We start from the raw sequence: 16,742 nt of genomic DNA, 5'->3' as shown, positions 1-16,742 counted from the left end.
ACAGTATGAATTATTATATTAGTATGGATGGAGGATTAAATCAATGTCAGATCATCAAGTTCAGACCATACTCTGAAGTGGTCTAGATACACCACTAAATATACCACTAAAGATAGTGGTCTACAGTTGTGTTCTGACCAGATCATGGTTAGCAGGAAAAAAACAATACAAATTGTTTTTGAAAAAAGTCTCGTATTTTATATATATATATATATATATATATATATATATATATATATATTTATTTATTTTTATTTTTTTATATCTTACTGTAGGTAGATGCCAACATAAACAGATTGAGCAACATCTACTCATCCTCAAAAACCATTAACAAAACTGCACAAGCTAAGAGACACAGGGCACACATGGGTTTTGTGCAGTGAAATAACCCAAGAGCATGAAACCTTAAGAATTCAATTTTGGCACTGTGTTGGGTGACCACGTAATATCCAGAGTGAAATCTGGGTCCTGAAATAAAACCAGCTCTAAGACTCAAAGACCCCCTCACAAAAGTAATGGAAGAGTTTTTTCATGATGATCCAGTTCCCAGCACACAGGGAACTCAGCAAGGATGAGTCTGACTGGATGCTGAACCAAAATAATCCACTTTCGGCAATTATTTTGGCCTCTTGTCGATGGAGGTTGAACTTGAACTCATAAGCCTGTAAGTCATCCCTCCGCCCATCCGCTGGTGGACGAGAAGAGCATATCTAATCAAAGCACACTGGGATCGGCAATGGAAATGTCGAAGCAACAAAGTGCAAGCGGAGGCCAGAACCAAAGCATGAGGACCACAGTGACATCAAGAGTGTCATGAAAATGTCAGGGCATGTGGGACAAAGCTGGAAGAGAAGAGACTGACAAAAGAAAAGCACTGCTGGGTTTAGACTGGACTGATACAGGGGGAAAAAAAACATATTCAGTGAATAACTGTAGGGCTGGATTAGCAAATCATGATTCCAGCAATTCATTGCTTGGTGCGAATCTCTTCGGATGCCAGCTGTGTTCACAAAACACGATGAAGAGGGGGCGGCACGGCTTAGATACAAGTGTGTTTGGGAAAACTGTTTGTTTTGGTAAAGCATTTTACATCCAAAACTCTGCCTCAGTATCTTTGATTTCTCCATTACTTAGTGATGTTTGCTAAAGTCTTTTTTGAACAAAGTTTGAACTAACCACTAACCACCTAAAAACGCAAGCACACGGCATAGCGATGTACAAAGCACCGCCCACACAGAGGACGCTGCCAAACCAAGCTGCTTCCTGTATTGATTAACATGGTGAATTCATGTGCCAAAGATCAATAAACTAGAACACAACAGAAAATCTGCATAGGGAGAAATTCTTCACCAAGAGAAGACTATAAAGATGAATTCTGCCCCACAGAATTTCATCATGCAAAGTAAATGAGACTGTGTCATAAGACACTTTAAACACTTGAAATGCCCTGAAAAACACTCAAAGTTTTCTACAATCTAAAAAGAAATTCAGGGAACCTATTAATACAACTTAAATAAATGCATGGTTGCAACAAAAATTATAATTTATTGATTTGATTAAAATTTTTAAGTTACAAACATTATTTTGATGAGTTCTGTTGACTTAATAATGTAAATCATTTCATCAACTTAATATGGTGTGTAATTTAAACTGAAATTTTGGTGTTAATTGATTTTAAAAAAGTTTTTAGTAAAAAAATAGTAATTTGTATTTTGTAATAAATGATTTGTCTTGATAACTTTTAAAATTGGGCAGTGGATTTCTAATTCCCAGTATGCTTTGCATAGGACTGGATAAGGAGAATAAATGTTGAAATTAAGGGTACATCTACATTAATCTGGGCACATTTGAAAAAACATCTTCTCTACATTTTGGCCTTCCGTCCACACTATGACATTTTTGTTCTGTGAAAACAAATCTTCTTGAAGATGCTCTCACAAGATGCTCTGGATAAATCTGAAAACGCCAATTTTTCGCACTGTACTGTGAACTGTGCAATTCACTTTCACAGTGTTGAAGATAAATTGAAGATAAATGTTACCTTGTACAATGTTCATATTAAATTCTCTGAAAATGAATAAATTTACTTGCAATTGCTGTTCTGCAGCAAAACATGAGGGCAATTCCATTTCAGCTCATACATGGAATGGCAATTGAGTGTGACCTGAACGCACCAGTAAGTGGCGAGATATTGTGCTAATAAAATGATTGTGCCAGAAATTGCGTAGGAACTTATGTCTGGCCTCTCTGTATCATCTCAGTGAACTTTTATTACACTTTACGTATATGCAGTAAGATGATTTTAACATTTTCCAGCGATTCTCTGGAGATGAGAAACTTTTGTAAAATGCTTGAAAAGACTACTTTGAGCAAAGAGCGTTTTAAATTTTTTTCAAATGCATCTGTTTCAGGAATTCAAAAGAGCTTGGAAAAGTTTGCTCCAGCTGGTAAACACCTTTGAACTACCATTGGTCTGTGCGATTACGTATTGTGTATTCTGTGGCTCTGCTTTATTTGATGTGGAAATCTTCTCCAGTTCATTTCTTCTGTTCAGTCATGTCAACTGGCAGTTCTACTTCTTATTGAACCCGAAACTAACACTGTTTTTCATGTTTAATACTGTAAACCTGCTTGCTTTAAAGCAATCTGTTATGCATATGTGCTAAGTGCTATATAAATAAACTTGACGTGACTTGACTGGAGTGCCGAATTGCAGAGCTGGTGCAAACATATCCACGTCGCTATGGTCAGATGCTTTCTTAACTTATGTTTTCTCACCACTATCATTTTTGTTCTGTGTTTATTTTGTTATTGAGGCAAAAGTGCCCAGCACATATTTACATATTCATCTAAACGCCGCTCTCAGCAGTGTGGATGTCAGGATGTTCATTAACAGTACCTTTTTACCCCAAAGTAAAGAACGAAAAAGCACTTAGCTGTGAGAATATCGAGGACTATCGAATATTGTGTTTTTATGTTTGTTTGTTTTTTTATAAAGGGAAGGACCTGTTTTAGCATTTGATGCTGTTATGTTTGATATTTAAAAGAGCTTCTGTTACGTTGAAGTTTTTGTGGTTACCACTGTGCTGAAGAGTAAGTGCTCGTGGTTAGGTTGTGGATGGCAACATTACATTGACCATATGAGTAAGGACTGCATTTAAGGGATAGTTCACCCAAAAATGAAAATTCTGTCATCATTTACTCACCCTCAGATTAATTGGTTCAATATTGTTGAAATTAGCTGGAACAACTTTTTATTTTAACTCTAAGTAATCAACTTAATGTTTGTTTGTTACAAAATTAAGTTCCTCTAACTCAATGTAGTTTGTTGAACATTTATAATCTAATACTCTATTTAATATAAATACTGAACACTCTATTCTAATTTTATTCTAACAGATTGTAATCAGTTGCTTCAAGCTAAAGGACAGCATGGCAATAGTGAACAATTAGAAGGCACAGACCTGTAGGAAGTATTTAGAGAAGGCATGAATGAGTAATTGTGCTTTGCATTGAGTATGAGGTCAACCGTATTACACTAACGAACGTGGCCGATGTGGGACTCTCAGAGAGCCGGTCGTGTCATCACAACCCACACAGAGAACAGCGTGACTGTCGAGCACAGACAGCGCATTGTGTTGCCATAGATTTTCAAATGAGTAACTTTACCACTCTCTGTCATGACTTATTATCTTAACTGCTCTTCACAACCAATTCTGGAAAATCAACTCGGCATTAATTCCCATAACGCAAGACAGGAAAACATTTTTAATATTTGATGTGGAGACAACGATAAATGGATAATGAGAGAGAAAGTGAGGCAACGCTTTCCCGTCCTAATGTGCATTATGGGAAACAGAAAAAGCAAATCTGATCTCCATAAAAAGTGAAAGAAATTACACATTCAAAATTGAAAAGGGTTTATAAAGCTTCTCATGATTCTGAATTTATTCATTCTTTGAGAAAGTTTCCTCCTTCCTGGGAGAGAAATATTGCAAAGGTTTAATCATGTTAAGAGACTTACAACTGCATTTTTTTTTAACATGTTTTTGCTTTAATATGAATCTCCAGGTCATACTTTACTCTAAAATCAAAATAAGAAATTATATTGAAGATTTTTTTTTGTATTGTGATTTTTTTATGAGAATTACAGTGCTCATAATGAATCTAGACATTTAACTTAAGTATTTTTGTATATTTTCCATTAATCTCAATGATGACACTAATTGATGATTAAATTGTCATTAAAGGGTTAGTTCACAAAAAAAAGAAAATTCTGTCATTAATTACTCACTTTTGTTCATCTTCGGAACACAAATGAAGATGTGGCGCTTCGAAAAGTTCATAAAGAGATCGTAAAACTAATCCATATGAATCAAGTGGTTTAGTCCAAATTTTCTGAAGAGACACGGCCGTTTTATATGATTGAATTTAGGCTTTTATTCACATTCATCAACACACTTCAGTTGTGGTAAATCGAAGCTCAAGAATGTTTGCTTGACGCGTGTGAGAACCAATGAGGTTCATTCTCGTGTGTTACACAGCACATTTGAGCTTCCTCAAGAGGTTTGCTCTCGCGCACCAAGCAGGTTCAGCTGAGCTTCTGTTTATGTTCGCTGATCAATGTTTATATGTGAATAAAAACCTTAAATTAAATCTGTTCATCATAAAAAGCGATCAAGCCTCTTCAGAAAATTTAGACTAAACTGCCCAATTCATATGGATTAGTTTTACGATCTCTTTATGAACTTTTTGAAGCGTCAAAGTGGTAGTCGCGTAGCTGTCTATGGAGGGAAAGAATGCTCTTAGATTTTCATTTGTGTTCCGAAGATGAATTAAAGTCTTACGGGTTTGGACGACATGAGGATGAGCAATTAATGACGGAATTTTGGGGTGAACTAACCCTTTGATTACAAACCCGATTCCAAAAAAGTTGGGACACTGTACAAATTGTGAATAAAAAAGGAATGCAATGATGTGGAAGTTTCAAATTTCAATATTTTATTCAGAATACAACATAGATGACATATCAAATGTTTAAACTGAGAAAATGTATCATTTTAAGGGAAAAATAAGTTGATTTTAAATTTCATGGCATCAACACATCTCAAAAAAGTTGGGACAAGGCCATGTTTACCACTGTGTGGCATCCCCTCTTCTTTTTATAACAGTCTGCAAACGTCTGGGGACTGAGGAGACAAGTTGCTCAAGTTTAGGAATAGGAATGTTGTCCCATTCTTGTCTAATACAGGCTTCTAGGTGCTCAACTGTCTTAGGTCTTCTTTGTCACATCTTCCTCTTTATGATGCGCCAAATGTTTTCTATGGGTGAAAGATCTGGACTGCATTCTGGCCATTTCAGTACCCGGATCCTTCTTCTACGCAGCCATGATGTTGTAATTGATGCAGTATGTGGTCTGGCATTGTCATGTTGGAAAATGCAAGGTTTTCCCTGAAAGAGACGACGTCTGGATGGGAGCATATGTTGTTCTAGAACTTGGAAATACCTTTCAGCATTGATGGTGCCTTTCCAGATGTGTAAGCTGCCCATGCCACACGCACTCATGCAACCGCATACCATCAGAGATGCAGGCTTCTGAACTGAGCGCTGATAACAACTTGGGTTGTCCTTGTCCTCTTTAGTCCGGATGACATGGCGTCCCAGTTTTCCAAAAAGAACTTCAAATTTTGATTCGTCTGACCACAGAACAGTTTTCCACTTTGCCACAGTCCATTTTAAATGAGCCTTGGCCCAGAGAAAACGCCTGCGCTTCTGGATCATGTTTAGATATGGCTTCTTTTTTGACCTATAGAGTTTTAGCCGGCAACTGCAAATGGAACGGTAGATTGTGTTCACCGAAAATGTTTTCTGGAAGTATTCCTGAGCCCATGTTGTGATTTCCATTACAGTAGCATTCCTGTATGTGATGCAGTGCCGTCTAAGGGCCCGAAGATCACGGGCATCCAGTATGGTTTTCCGGCCTTGACCCTTACGCACAGAGATTGTTCCAGATTCTCTGAATCTTTGGATGATATTATGCACTGTAGATGATGATAACTTCAAACTCTTTGCAATTTTTCTCTGAGAAACTCCTTTCTGATATTGCTCCACTATTTTTCGCCTCAGCATTGGGGGAATTGGTGATCCTCTGCTCATCTTGACTTCTGAGAAACACTGCCACTCTGAGAGGCTCTTTTTATACCCAATCATGTTGCCAATTGACCTAATAAGTTGCAAATGGGTCCTCCAGCTGTTCCTTATATGTACATTTAACTTTTCCGGCCTCTTATTGCTGCCTGTCCCAACTTTTTTGGAATGTGTAGCTCTCATGAAATCCAAAATGAGCCAATATTTGGCATGACATTTCAAAATGTCTCACTTTCAACATTTGATATGTTATCTATATTCTATTGTGAATAAAATATAAGTTTATGAGATTTGTAAATTATTGCATTCCTTTTTTATTCACAATTTGTACAGTGTCCCAACTTTTTTGGAATCGGGTTTGTACTATACTACAATTATTTTCTATTAAATTCAGAATAAAAGGCAGTACAACAAATACTACCATAATGTAAAGAATCTTCATAAATATGTATTCATTTTTCAAATTTTTTAATGATTAATTGTCATGAGAATTGTCAAAAAATCCTAATTGTACTTAAATAAATAAAAAAAAAGTCTCAAATTTTTTTTTTGACAGGTTTCATGAGATTCACCTGTAGAGGTCTGATATGGAACTGCGATTAAACCAGCTGTTATCCGAGTAGTAAAATGTTATCTTACTGGCAAACTCAGTTTGACAACATGAGAGACGTTGATTTGGGCCTGGCAGACCGTTATCTAACTCACCATCAGAAGAGAACGATAGCCAGTTTATGACATTTCAAACTGATTTATTGAAGTATTGATAATTAACGACAGTGACATTTGAGATGACATTTTAAAATCAGATCAATTACTGCGCTTTTGTCTGCAGCTTGACAGAAAAGACAGGTGCAGGGAGTGTCTGTGTGTGAGAGAACATTTTTTAGTTTGACAGAAATATTATGAAAAAGCAGAAGACATTTTCCAACAGAAAAAGAGAGATCTCAAGAACGTGACTTGTGTGATATTTTAATTGAATGACTGATCAAGTCTTTAATCAATGTTTCAATGCAGTGTTTCATGCAGTGCATGACAGAAGTTAACAGGAACTAGTGTGTCAACATAACTGTCCAACCAACAGATTGTCAGATTTTCTGTTTGAACAGCCATACATTAACAATCAACTTCTGTCTTAACCAATGGTGCAAGTTTAAGGCCAAACTACCTGTTTGTTGAACAATGGAAGATATGGTGGGGAGGAAAGTTTAAAATTTAAATAGTTAAATTATGGATTAAACAATAAAATAAATACCAATATAATACGAAAAATAAATAAATAAAGAAAAATTCATGTTATTTATTTATCGTTTCCTCGAAGCATAGGACAAAGAGGTTTCTATGTCTCCAAGTTATTACTTTTTGAAGACAAACATATTTTGTCTTTACATTTTTCACAATAAGATCTGGCAACTTGATCTTAGAGGAAAACGGAAGTATGTTATGATTTCATATGAATTTGTATATTGTGAATCATACGAAAGCGTACAACTATTAGAAAAAAACTTAAGCATGAAGGTCCAACCCTAACCCTCCCCCTAAACTGGGGCGTAAGCATATTGTACAAAAACGTATTTCATGCAACAATTTGACAAAACATAACTTAATAAAACTTCCTTAGTTGCTGCAGTCTTTGCAATACTTTGCATCAACATTATTATTTATTGATGTGCTACATCTTGTCTCTGTAGGAAATATTGACACCCTGGAGAAAAACCTGACGAAAGAATCATACAATCTCACGCTGACCATTTCACACTGTCCTTTCACAGGAAGCTGCTACTCTTTTAAAGAAAAGTCTTTGGCAGGATATTTATAGACTTCCTTCAAAATGTGCCAAGCGCTCTGTGTCTGTATCATGTCTGTCATGATATACCTTCTCCATTCTCATGCCTTAATATAAAGAGAACACACATCACATCACTGTCTCTCACCCGTCATTGGGCATACAGTACTTGTGTATGTAAGGAATTATGGGCCTGGAAATAGCTTTCCATGTGGCAGGCATCACTGTAGGGGACAGGATCGTCTGGAACACACAGATAACAGGAGCAACCTGCAAGAAGAGAAAAACACCTACAGCTGGGCTTAGACGCAAAAGGACGCCCATGATACTACCGACACCACCACATGCCAGACGCCAATCAGCAGGTCTGAGACGGCCAGTGCTGAACTCATTCAACTTCTGTGATGTGACACGTTTTCAAGTGAAATACTGTAGGAGATTCAACAAGAAAATAGAATGTTGATGTTAAATAGAAACTTGATTCTATTCATGGGGAACTGACCCGATCAAAGTGGTGCAATATAAATATAAAAGGGGTCTATTTTGAATTAATGTTGACCTTAAAAGAGGTTAAATGTTTTAGGGTGGGAAATAGAAATGTCTGTTACTGTAAATTGGCATAAAGTAAAACATATTTGTAAACAGTTTTTGTTATTTTTTTACATCCTGACTTATTGTTTTTATAAATATTCTCAAATTTTTGGGGAGTCGAACCACATGACGTACAATAGAACCTGACATTTTACAACGTGAATACCATCAGATTTTTTTTTTTTTTTTTTTTTTTTTTTTACAAATATCATGAATTACCATTTTATAATTATAATTACATTTTTAGGGAGCTGAACCACATGACATTTTACAAATCAAACATGACGACATTTTACAACGAGAACTAACATCAGAATTTTTAAAAATATTCTGAATTACCATTTTATAATTATAATTACATTTTTAGGGAGTCAAACCACATGACATTTTATAACCAGAACTAACTTTGCCTGAACTAATTTCTGATTTATTACAAGTATCATGAATTACTATTTCATAAACATAACTACATTTTTGGGGAGTTGAATCACATGACATTTTACAACCGTGACATTTTATGATTTTAACTAATTTTCACTGAAATAGTTTCAGAATTTTTTTTACAAATAACATGAATTTCTTGCTTTATAAATATCATTAAGTTTTTGAGGAGTCGAACCACATGACATTTTATAACCGAACAACATGACATTTTATAATATTAAATAATTTTTTTTAAACTAATAGTATTTTTTTTACAAACATTATACATTTTCTATTTTATAAATATTGTCATGTTTTTGAGGAGTTGAACCACATGACATTTTATAACTTGAACTAACTTTGAACTAATATCAGAATTTTTTACAAATATCATGAATTTACTTATTTTATAAATACTGTATCATTACATTTTTGAGGAGTTGAACCACATGACATTTTACGATGAACATTTCACACCATGAACTTTTTTTTTGTTGTTTTTACTTTTACAAATATCATCTATTACTAGTTTTTGGGGAGTTAAACCACATGACAATTTACAACATGAACTAACTTTGCCTTGTCATAAAAAGGTCAAATTAAGAGACTTACTGACCTTGACACAAAGTCAAGAGGGTGTGCAGGAGTCCTTTCTATGATATAAATTTCTTATGTTATGCTTCTTTTTCTTCATCATAAAAGGGGTGTATTCAAATGACTAGATGTATGAACTGCATTATGCATTTTTAAACTAACAGATAAAGACTTCAGATGCAAAGGCCGCTAAACGCCACCTCCATCAAAAATGAGATAACGATATTGAGCGAATGCTCTCCGCACACAATATACGTTCATCAAATACTTTTGCTTCAAACCTGCTAAATCCCAGCCTCAGCCCATTCAGAAATACCGGTTCATTCGCAGAAACCTCTAAACATCACTTCCCTTTGCCAGCAAAAACCTCTAAGTACACAGAACCAATCAGAAGAAGCGAATAATCATATGATTTCATGTGTGTAAGAGCCGGCTTTCAGTTTTCGAGCTGTAAGGTTTTATGCTGTTTAAAGAGATTTTTAACAAAACAAGATGTTTAGTTTATACTAGAAATGTACATTTTATGACAATGAATTGTTTAAATTTGACTAATATCAGTTTAATGTTTACTTAATGCAAAATTTACTTAACTGTACACTTTTTATAGTTATTTATTATTCATTCATTCATTCTTTATTTATTTATCTTTGATACATAGTCAAATCAAATTTCTTTTTTAAATGTAATATTGTATATAGGTTATTATATTATATTATATTATATTATATTTATTGTTGTTATCCAATAAAGTATGCTGTCATTTTGTGTCATTATGGTTACTGTGTGATTTTTTTTTTTTTTTTTTTTTTTCCTTTTTCCTTTTACCTTTATTCAGAAAGGACAGTGAAGAGTGACTGGAGAGAGATAGGGTGGGATCGGGAAACAACCACAGGTCACGTTCGAACCTGGGTCCCCTGTGAGCACTTGGACCTGGATACGATACGGACATGGCAGTAGTGATTTTGCAACTGTTTACTATGTCTTGTCCAAAGAGGTGGACTTTTTTGCAAAAAAGCACACACGAACTTCGCTTTTTTTTTTTTTTTCCCCAGCAAAAGACAGTCAAATTGGTTAAATACCAATGAATTGAAAATAAGGTATTTCAGTAACTGACTAATAACCTTTTTGTTGCCATTAAAGTGAAATTACTAAACCTGAACATAGGAGCCTGATAAAAAAAAAATGTCAGACGGACAGTTTTTGCATCTGAAGTCTTCAGATCAAGACAACAAAAATGACTGTCATTGCCAGTTGTACCTGTAATACTGTAAATAACAAAATTCCCTGAATACAATGAAAAATGCACACAGAGCCTCTATGTGTGTGTGTGAGCGCAGAGTGCTCAGGTAAAGGACTCTGTAACGCTGTAGGATGTGCGTGTGGAGAGGGCCGGATCAAAGCGGCAGTTGTGCGTGCCATACTGCATCGTGTCTATTGAGCGTTATGCCACTGCTTTACCCCGCTGTGCATGTGCGTATCGCTTCTGCCAGCGGGGCAGTGTGTGGGAATAGACTGCCACGGTTTTTAAACAGCAACCCCACCAAGCTTGTCCTCTATTTCAGCTCACACCCACAGTCCTACACGAACAACGACAACTGCAAAACACAGATACTACACGGCAAACAGAGGAGAGCGCTGAAAATATGCGGTGAAATTTCTGCCACTGTTCAAGGTAGATTTTAATGTATTCTTGGGCAAGCTGGCCAAATAAACGAAGATTTAGTGCAACTAAGAGCCAATAATTTAGTGTCTTTTTACAAACAAAATTCAACAAAAAGGTGTTGTAGGTAGTTGCCAAGACATTGCTATATAGTTGTTAGGATGCTGAAGTGTCGTTGCTTAAGGCGTTCTGAGTGGTTTCAAGCGTTGCTGTTATCTGCAGTTGCCCACCTACAAGTCTCTATTTCTATAGATATAGCTCAGGTTCCTTCTTCAAATATAAGTTTATGGGATTTTAAACGTTTATGCACAGATTTCTTGCTAGGTTTACTGAATATATGGTAATAGCACAGCTCTTCCCAACAAGTCGCATGATTTGATGTATTATTCATCTTGACAGCACAAATGGGGTGAATTGCGTGCAAAGTTTAATACTTGTTGAAATGCCTAACTCTAGGCAGACACCACAGTACCTTTTCAAAAGTTTGAATTCAACCTTCTTTTTTTAAAGAAATCAATACTTTTATTCAGCAAGGACACATTAAATTGATCAAAAGTGATAGTAAATACATTTATATTGTTACAAAATAATACATTTTGTTCTTCAGAACTTTCTATTTTTAATCAAAGAATGCTGAAAAAATGATCACAGTTTCCACAAAAATATTAAGCAGCAATAAAAATATAAGACATTTTTTGAGCAGCAAATCAGCAGATTTATGAAGGCTCATGTGAGACTGAAGACTGGAGAAATGGCTGCTGAAAATTTAGCTTTGCCATCACAAGAATAAGTAAGGAATAACTGACGACGGGCCATTGAATTCTTAAAAAATAATGCACACCCGAGGTGGTAATGTGGCCACTAAGCGAAGCAGAGTTACACTTCGGGTGTGCATTATTTTCTAAGAATTCAACGGCCCGGAGTCAATTATTCCGCTTATACTACGGATACCACCAGTGTTGGGAGTAACGCATTACAAAAGTAATTATATTACAGTAATATATTACTTTTTGCTGTAACGCAGTAATACAATATAAGTCATTACTAATAAAATTTGGGTAATATTATACTCGTTACAATCTCAGTAACGCACGTTACAACAATGCATGTTAACCCGAAATTAAGTGGTGTTAGATTTATTTTTTACCAACACTGCAAGACATTCCAGCACCAGAGAAAAAAAATCCACGGGTGAAATAGTATGTCTATTTCCTGCTGCTGGATTTCGATGACCGCGGAGATGGATTCTACATTTGTGAGACGGACATACTACTCACATTATTTTCGGAGAAAAGGGCATAGTCAAGTGCCGTCATGCTTCTATGATTATTTTGGTGAAAGGTACTCAAAAGTAACGCAAAAGTAATGTAACGCATTACAATTCAGAGACAGTAATATTGCAATGTAACTAACTACTTTCAAATGACAGTAACTAGTAATATATAATGTATTACATTACTCTGGTTACCACACCTCAAGACACTGTTGCGATGTTGTATTTCAAGACATTTTTCAGGTTTTTGTCCTTAAAACACTGTGTGTGGGACTAATTTCTTACGCATCTCATCCCAAGCCTCCATTGCTAATTCCAAAACGTCATTTCAGAACTAGCAACGGAGGCTTGAGCCTTGAAAGCAGAATAATACAGGTGATATAGTTATTAATGCAGTGAGAAATGTCATGTATTTTTTAAGTAGCTTACCTATTTTACTGATTAATTCGTCAGAGCAGCGCTGACAAAACGTTTCTGTGCGAGTACGTGTGTATGTTTGAAAGAGAGAGAGAGAGAACACGAGAGAGTATGCGCTTTCAGGGTATAATAAAACGTATTTTGTGGCAAAAACCGTGACAATAATTTGTCGGTTTCATCCTACTGTTTACTATATTTATTTGCTTGGTTGGTGTCATTGTGGGTTTTGTTTCATTTGCTGTTGTAGGCTGTAGGACCTATTGAAATAACTGAAATCATTTGGTGAAGACCTGCCTAGAACTACTATAGCCGTGCGTTTCCCTGAAAGTAATTGCACACCTTAGAACGTTGGTCAACCAATCAGATTTGAGCATTCAACAGCCCCATAGTATAAATGACATTATAAAATATATTACACTAGAAAACAGATTAAACTGTAATAATATTTCACATATTTTTAATGTACTTTAATCAAATAAATGCAGCTTTAATGAGTATAAAGAACTTCTTTCAAAAACAATAAAAAAATCTTTCCGACCACAAATTTTTGAATGGTAATGTAGGGGAATGTAGGACAGCAGTGGTCAACTCTGCAGGAATGATGGCACTGGACCTTGCTTTCATAAGCATTACACACACACAAAAATCATTCTACATGAGCTTCCAAATGGAACAAATAATCTCTTTTCCTCTAAAACCTCCATTTTCCTCAGGGTCTGTCCCTCTTTTCATGCTGTCCTCCCCTAGGCCTCCTGTGTGAAGTTTCACTGTCCATTTATAAATGGAGAAAAACAACATTCAGGCCAGGGGCCAAAAAATGATTGACGTACAACAGAGTGGCACTATTAGTTGTCTGTTCCTTCTTTCAGCACAGCTTCAGCCCACATGCCAAGAGATATCTGTCAGTCCCCTGCTCTAATTACAGCGAATTAAGTGAATCGGAAAGACGTGTCAACGAGGCCTTTGGATGCTTAAATGAATGACAGTTCTGGTTCTGAAGGGTGCGCTGGTCTTCATCCAGATCCACACAATCTGTTCAATCACCACTCTATCCAGTACAGACTGCCGCTCAATCTGCAGAACTGTCGACTGAATGTAGCTAACGGCAGTAACCATCAAAAGCTGGATTAAGATGTTATCGGGCTTGTATACAGCAGACTGAATTCACTTGCCAAGCATTGATGTAACAGCGTTTGCAGTTTGATACTGGTATTTTATTGCGCTTCGTGTTGTGACTGTGTTTTGGTAATTTGTCAGCATTAATACATGTAATTTAGGATGTCCTGAGCCAATCTCAAGTTTTTTTTTTTTACTGATCCAAATCGGCTATCATAAGCTTGATGCGTTATTTTTTGATAGGTGTCGTGCAGTAGGTGGCGGTATGCACCTTCAAGTGGGTTTGCCAAGCGCCATTAAAAGGAAAAGAAGAAGCTCAAATGTCCGTGCGTGAACCAACATACATGCACTCTTGAGCTTCCGTGTTTAGCATCAGTTATTACTGTTTATTTTTATCTGCCGTCAGACTGGCTGATGAGATGTTGCCATAACGCATTGCTATGGGTTGCGTCTTACTTCGGACTTGACTGACAAACTGGCATTCTGACATTGTGAGCTTCATGTCTACCATTGTAACAGATGTTTACATCTATTAATGTCTTTATATAGGCTATATATACACAGATGATTATGATGATGTATATTAAAAAAAACATTTTGTCTTTGCACTGTGCAATTTTTTAATTTTTAAGGCATCTGAATAAAGACTTTTATAAATTTTAAAGATCTGATGATTGTGTCTGGGCTCTCATGCTTTTTTACTATGATTTATTATATTAGTTAAAATCTATGTTGATAAAGTAAATTAAACTTTTTTTTGCAGAAAATATGATGTGCATTTATGAGGTAATTCCTTGAGTTGTGAATGTTTTTTTTTTTTTTAATTTCTCAGTATTATTATTACCAACAACAACACTACTAAAATATTCTGAAGTTTTTATAATATTAATACAGTAACACTATTTTACAGTGCCCTTGTTACATATATGTACTTAATATAATAATAAAAATAAATTATGCATAATTATAAGCAACTAACCCTAAACCAAACTCCAACAATATAGTAATTAATATTAAGTACTTAATTACTAAGTACTTATTTGTGTAATTACAGTGTAACACTGACACCTTAAAATAAAGTGTAACCTTAATACATTTTGATAATATATTAGTATGTTAATACTCATGCTATTTATAATTCACTATTACAGTATTTTATTATTATTATTAACATAAATGAACATTTAAGAAATGAATACATCAAATAATTAACTTATTAAACAAAATTCACAATTAAAAATGAGAAGTCATTCACATATATTAATGTTTCCAAAACAATTTAACACAACTTTATTCTAAATTTATGTTATATTTAATATATTATTATAAATACTTTGTAATATTTAGGTTAGATACTGTATATAAAATTTTGTTTTGATATGCATATTTGACATGCAGAAATTGTGCACTGTAGCTTTAAGAAAACTCATTTTGTGTAATTAATAGGAAAACAGTTGGAACTTTAGTGTGTCGCATAAACTTCATTAATCACAGTTTTTCTTACCCTGTCTGTAGATTAGTTTTTACCATTTTATTGTACAACATGATAGACAGAACTGGATAATAAGTGCTTTCAAGGGAGACTACAGTGGATTATTGTATATATAAAAAAAAAAAAAAAAAAGGGACAGTCAGCAAATTTTGGTCTATTTACTGTCAGTAACACATACTGAGCAGTTTTGGGGAAGTTTAAGAGATACATATTTATTTGAAACACCCCATTCACTGATAGTAGTGATTGGATGCTAATTGAGGCGGTTGCGGTCGCCTGTAGGGATAATGTAGCAGAGCCGAGACTGTGTGTGGGAGGGCCGCCCATTTACGTCCATTACTGCACAACCACAAGGACCCCAGCAGCCTGCCCTACATGAAATACATTTAGAAATCTCTGCCAGCGCCTGGACTGAATTACAGGCAATAGAGCCATCAGCAGTGAACAACCATCACCTGCTTCAGGCTTGAACGACGGACATCACCAGGATGACAAGACAGATAAATTGCGATCGGACCGTATGGGGCAGCACTGCCATAAAACTCTGACTTATTGAGTGCACGGATATCATTTAGGAGTACTATTTGTTCTGCCCTCAACAAGCAAACTGCCCATTCCAGCTTGACCTCTGACCTTTGGATGGATTAGAGCACACCTCCATTATACAGATCCATTCGATCAATGAGCTTGGGAGCAAAGCAGCAATTAGCAAACACCTCTCAGCCTCTCAGCTGAACACACTCTTCTAATGAGGTGTGTGAGGGGCCGCTGGGCATACATGATCAATAGAGCGAGCCATGTGAGAGAGAGAAAACAGCAAATCTACTTTTCCATCAACTGCTAGTTACAGCTATATAAAGTCCTCTAACAGACAATGAATAAATCCTCTTGCTGACTTAAACTGACTAGGTATAAATAGTAAGTCTAGATAAAGTGTACTGCATTGTGTTATTGTTAACTAAATGTACGTTTAAACGACAACGATGTACTAAAAACTGTGCAGACAGCAACATTGTCAAAACGATCCCCATTCACACAGATCTGCAGACTAAACTAAAAACACTGTAATATGCATTAGGGCTGCACGATTTATCATGATTAAACCGCACGCGATTTGGCAAAGGCTGCGATTATTTTATGTGCAGCTTGTCAGAGCTTGTACGGCTCTGTAATCAATAGTAAATGCTTCTCTATCTGAAAGCCAGAGGGCGCTCTTGCGCAGAAACTCCAAATATGCCCTGCCGCA

General features: G+C 35.7%; 1 protein-coding gene across 3 annotated transcripts in view; it reads right to left on the bottom strand.

Moving 5' to 3' along the window:
• The window catches only part of LOC127500900 (solute carrier family 66 member 2), a 43,628-nt gene that overhangs the window by 17,754 nt on the left and 9,132 nt on the right, over positions 1-16,742 (bottom strand). The gene's annotated exons all lie outside the window — the stretch shown is intronic.

This window comes from Ctenopharyngodon idella, chromosome 19 (assembly GCF_019924925.1).
Source record: "Ctenopharyngodon idella isolate HZGC_01 chromosome 19, HZGC01, whole genome shotgun sequence".
NCBI classification, from domain to species: Eukaryota; Metazoa; Chordata; class Actinopteri; order Cypriniformes; family Xenocyprididae; genus Ctenopharyngodon; species Ctenopharyngodon idella.
Note: the sequence above shows the minus strand (reverse complement) of the source record. Positions and strands in the feature narration are given on the sequence as shown.